This window comes from Olea europaea, chromosome 16 (genome assembly GCF_002742605.1).
Source record: "Olea europaea var. sylvestris chromosome 16, O_europaea_v1, whole genome shotgun sequence".
Taxonomy (NCBI): Eukaryota; Viridiplantae; Streptophyta; class Magnoliopsida; order Lamiales; family Oleaceae; genus Olea; species Olea europaea.
The window spans coordinates 15,906,603-15,912,146 of NC_036252.1; the positions used below are offsets into that span (position 1 = coordinate 15,906,603).

General features: G+C 36.9%; 1 pseudogene; it reads left to right on the forward strand.

The window, feature by feature from the left end:
• LOC111412679 overlaps positions 1-5,328 on the forward strand; it is a 7,772-nt pseudogene extending 2,444 nt beyond the window's left edge.
• The last annotated feature ends 216 nt before the right edge of the window (positions 5,329-5,544 follow it).

A 5,544-nucleotide genomic window follows, 5' to 3' on the forward strand; every position in this document is an offset into this window, starting at 1 on the left:
TCGTTTATGTTCTCATTGTCTTCAACTGTCGACGGAATTCTGCGAGTAACAGCGACATCACGATCAGAAGCAACTGTCTCAGGAATACCCACATCATCCGCAGGAACTATCTCCACTGTCTCCCAAAAACCTCGATCATTGTTATCCGCCCTATCTAAATCTTCGCGTTCACCTTCGATAACATCCTTCGTAATTAAAGTCACACCAAGAACAGTCGGAATCCGATACATTTTATTCAATTCTAATAGATAATTCAATTCAGCATCATTAGTAACAAATACCGGTGGCATCAGAATGGATGAATCCCCATAACCGTTGAATAGATATCTCAATTGCATATCGTATTGAGATTGATCGACATTCAGCTTATTTTGCAAATCGTGATACATTTCTAAGTATGGTGTACTCTCTGTTACGGGAATTGCAATACAACCACGTATGTCACTCGTCCATCTCCATTCCCACCGATTATTTTCATTCAATTCGAAATCACCGAAATAACACACGGGGATTATCATATCTGCATGAGAAAATGGTTTTAATCAACTTCAATTATTAATTATAAGAAAGAAAAAGGCATTAAAAATCAGCTGCAGCCAATTGGCTGTTTAACAGCTGAACAGCCGGCTGTTGGCTGTTCGGCTGTTTAACAGCCAAGCAGTCGGACTGTTTCCGACTGTTTGTTAAGCTTTATCCAGTTTGGCGTAGGAGAATACTGTTCTAAAAACGAAATTAAGCATGCGTAATTTAAACGTAAGTTATACATCTGTTTAATTTTTTTTTGATAGGTTCTGTTAAAAAAAATCCATGTCGACATAAAATTTCTCTATTTAAACGTATACTAATTTACTTAAAACGAAATTAAACATGTGTAAATGTACTTACCGATTTGAAGTAATTGATGTGAAAAAAATTTCCAGCTTCAACGTTCCAAAGTTCTTCTAGATTTTGAGGTTCAAGCAGATGAAAAGATGAGAGTTTTTTCTGTGTTGGAAGCTCGTTTTGAAGTTTTTATAAGTGGGGAAATGTTTGGTTTTCAATTATTAACTAAAAGGGTAGTATAGTCCTTTCAACAATATATTGTTTTGTAATTGTACAAAACATTTAAGGGCATCTTTATCTTTTACTATACAAGAGGCCAATGTCATAAATATTCATGATTTTGGAAGTCAAAGTGAAATTTAGCTCCTTTGACTGGGTCAAACTTAAAAGTACCCTATCAATTTGACTATGTCATTGGAGACCACTCACGTCCCATCCCTATTGGCACTGCAACTTTCACCCTTTGGCACTGCAACTTTCACCCTTCAAAAGACCCCTTGGATCCGACTGTAAAAACTTATCCTTAATGCTATGCTAGTCTCTACCACCACAACTATCACTCCATCATCTCAGTTGCCAAAACATCCCAAGAAGTTTAGAAGAATTAAAACACCATGTATGTGAGTAAATCACAAACTTAAGCAATGCAACTAAAGGAGGAGCTTACCCTAATTCAGAGGGGCAATCAATCCATGCCCTATTACCTGCACGAGGTGAAAGCCCTTGCAGATAAGATTGCCTCATCGATCATCCCATTTTTTATGATGATCTCACCCTTTACATTCTTCATGGTCTGGTCCCAACTTTCGTGAAATCGCTATCCCTATTAGTAAAATCGCCGTTCCGATTTTATTTAACAGTTGTAAATTAATTTTAACAATAAGGAAAAACTAAAGTAATTAAACTCACCCAAATCTAGTGGGCCATGCTCGAAAGAAGTCTGAAAATGCAAGTGTTCCATAAGGACAATGTTTGCATCGTTCTATTATGGGGTCATGTGCGCATCATAGACGAGGCCAACAAATATTTAGCCCTTGTTTGAGTCACATTATTTCTCTTAGAATGCATTTTTGAATAAAACCAAACAGTACCCGTTGGTTCTCAATTCAGATACCCGTTCGGGTATTTAATTTGACAAGAACCGTCGGGTTCGATTCGGTTCGGGAGATTTGCCCAACCCTACTTTCACATAATCTGTCAGAGTTTTGAAGATCGAAAAAGGTGACCAGAGATCTGGTTGAAGGAGAACAAAGAGTTCTCGATGATCCACACAAGTCGGACGAATCCAGAACGTTGGGAGTTGGTTCAGGAGCACGAAATCTAGGAGTGTTTTGGTGATTACGGTCAGGAGGTTAAAAAATACTAGAGTTAGACTAGTCCGGACAATAGTATAAGTTAGTTCTTTTATAGTAGATTTTTACTGGCTTAGGTCCAGAGTTTTTTATCCTATAAAGAGTTTTCTCCATCATCAATTTTCTAATATTATTTAATTTTCACAAAATTATCAACTACGGTAATTCAACATAGGATATGTGTGCACAATCAATATCACTATTTTTGGGTCTATAAATGGAAATGTATCTGAAATGATGGTATAATATTGGAAGGGTAGGTTTTGGGGTTGACGATTGGTGAACGATGGAATCGAGAATGGATCAATATGAGATCATGAAGTAGATTGGTCGTGGAGCATTTGGCTCTGCCATTTTGGTTAATCACAAATTGGAAAGAAAGAAGTAAGAATTGGTCTAATGAATTCAAAATGATGGATTTTTCCATTTTATTTATTTATTTATTTAATAAAAATGTAGGTGTGTTCTTATGAAGATTCGATTAACTTGATAAATAGAACGCTGTAGGAGATTTGCTCATAGAGGTACATCGATATTATTATTGATTCCCATCGATTTTTTCTTTTGATGATCATAGAGTAATTTGCAAACAAAATATGCTGCTTGAATGTAACTTGTCATTTTATGCATTAAGTAAAATATTTTTTGTTGAACTTGGCATTGATGTTTTCCAATTTTCCATTTCTTCGAGGTCTCAGTCCTAGTTGCTTTATCTATATTGGATTACTTACGAAAATGGATTGTTGTTTAATATATGAATTTTGGCCGCCTCCCGTTTCTTTCTGCTCTATTTTGTTCCTTGTACATGCAAGTGTATGTGTTGAGAAGCATTTTTGTACAATGGTATAATAACTCCTTCAGTCAACTGAGTCTGTGGTTATTGAGCTCAATGAAACCTGATCACTTTCTCATTGGAAATTCATCTATAGTCGTAAACACTATTTTATGAGCACACAGGCATAGAAACATGTCCCTGATCTAGAATTTTACTGAGAACTCGTATCTGGAGCTACTAGAAAAACGAGATTAATGAACCCTTTTGTTTTCCTTTTTTTAGTCCCATTTGTTGATACCTTATGCCTTGTCAAGTTCATTTATCATTTTTCAATTGTGTGGATTCCTCGGTTAGTTCAAATATGTTTTTTTTTTTTTTTTTTAAATGGAATTTGTGTTTCAGGACATGGCAGGTTTAATAAGAAAGATTAACCAATCATCAATCAGCCCTTTGACTTCATGTTACTCCCCATTCCTATAAGTCTACTCCATTCGATGATTATTGTACTTGTGCTGCTATTTCTTATGTACTTTATTTTGGGCGTGCCTTGGTAAATTGTTGAATAATGTTGTATGTTTGATGATGCCCTCTCAATGCAACCTTTTGGCTACCAGAAATTATAGGATCTTAATCATTTTGTGTTTTTTTAGAGTTACTGTAACTTATTGTAAAACAATTTGGAACATGCCGTATGCACAGGATAACACTAATCAAGGGCATGCTAAAAAAAATCCCAAACATCGGCCAACTGTATGTTTACTGATTGTGATATATCATTGTAATTATATTTTTTGATGTTACTAGGCATCTGACAAGTTAATGCACCCATATTTACAGCCTTACGTTGATCAACACCCTCGATCCTATAATCCTTCAGCTACATATTTACCTAAAAAACCTCTTTCTATAGGTCGAGACACTCCGAAAGAATTGGGTGAAAGTCAACGTAGCAATAGTTCTTGCAACAATTGAGATAGCTTGATGTCGACTGAGCGAACTGTGCAGGATATTATTTTCAAAAGTAACAACAAAGCTATGGATACAGATTCAAGCCTTTATTGATGATGACGACGACGTTGTATGCCGACAACTTTTGGCTGAGTGAGGATCAACAAAAAACCGACACCATTCCAGAAAATACTAAGGAACACGAGGTTATGAAGCCACTACACAAGAAAAGGAGATCTGACACTGAACCTAAGCAATTGAAAGCAATTAAAAACATTATGATGGCTCTAAAAGAAGAAAAAGCTCGACAAAGTAGTTTTCCTATGAGAGGGAACCATACGAAAGTTTGCAGTGCAGATAACTAGAGATTACCTACTGAAGCATCTCCCAAAGTCGCTCAACCAAGTCCTATTAATTCTTGTCTTAATACCAACGGGTTTATCAGTAAAGGGCTTTGATTCCACAGAACGATCAAAAGGAACGCATTCTTTGAAGCGTCGATACTTGAATTTCATTCTTCTCCTAAATAATATCTGTGGTAAGCTTGATTGCAATTGATGTTCTATATATCTGTGTTGTCATCTGTCATGGAAACCACTTCGAAATCTAAACCTAGACATGAGGGGATCCTCACATCTGGCTCCTGTTCTGTGAAGTCTATTGCTGAAGATGGATATTCTTACAAGGACATGGAAGACTTCACTCTGGCCAGAAGGTCATCATTTCTAGGACAAATGAGGCAAGTGCGCTGTGACACTCAAAATAAGATAATGAATAATAATATAGAGGTTGTTATATCCATAAATTATATGGCATGCGAATGACAGAGCGAATTCTACATAAATTATGCGGCATCGACTAATTAATTGATTGGGCTTATTTTAATTAGACAATTGTATATTGGGCTTGGAACTTGGGTCCGGCCCAAAACTACGTGGCTCATTATCATTTTTCTGTATATATGTGGCTCGCATCACACTTGAAGTAGGTTCTCTAACCCTAACAAAACCCTATTTCCCGTCTCTTGCAATCTTATATTTTTCTCTCGTCTGACTTTGACTTGACCGTCGGGGTACAAATGGTCGTCGAACCTCTTGCTCAACTGGTGGCCTTTGCCTCCTAATGGGGTGTTCGAGTGTGTAGGTGATGCCCACGTAAAGGGGATGAGGTCGAGACTCTGTTGGCCCATTTTCGGGGGGTTAACAGAGGTCATTCCATGTGCCTCTCGAAATCCTGATGGGAATTCCAATGCAGCACCTTATTTAAAAGATATTCTGCCATATTCTCAAAAGACCGTAGTTGCAGCCTCGAAAGGAATACAGATAGCAGCAATTCTGCATCGTCTTTAGTGTTGATTCAATGATTTGAGCTTTGTGATGATGCAATGACTTTTATTATTCATTTGTCGGATAGATAGTTCAGAGCAATGAGAAATTCACTGAAATTAGAGATGTCAATGGGCCGAGCCAAACACACGAGCTCGGCTGGTGATGAGAGCTTGTGGCTCGTTAGTGATGAGCTCGACTCGTGAGCTCATTGATTTTTCTTCCTTTTTATTGAATAGATAAAAATAAAATATTAATCATTCTCCTTTATCCGAGTTTGAGACCAGCTATGTAAATTTTGAGTAAGTGGAGTTAAAAATTA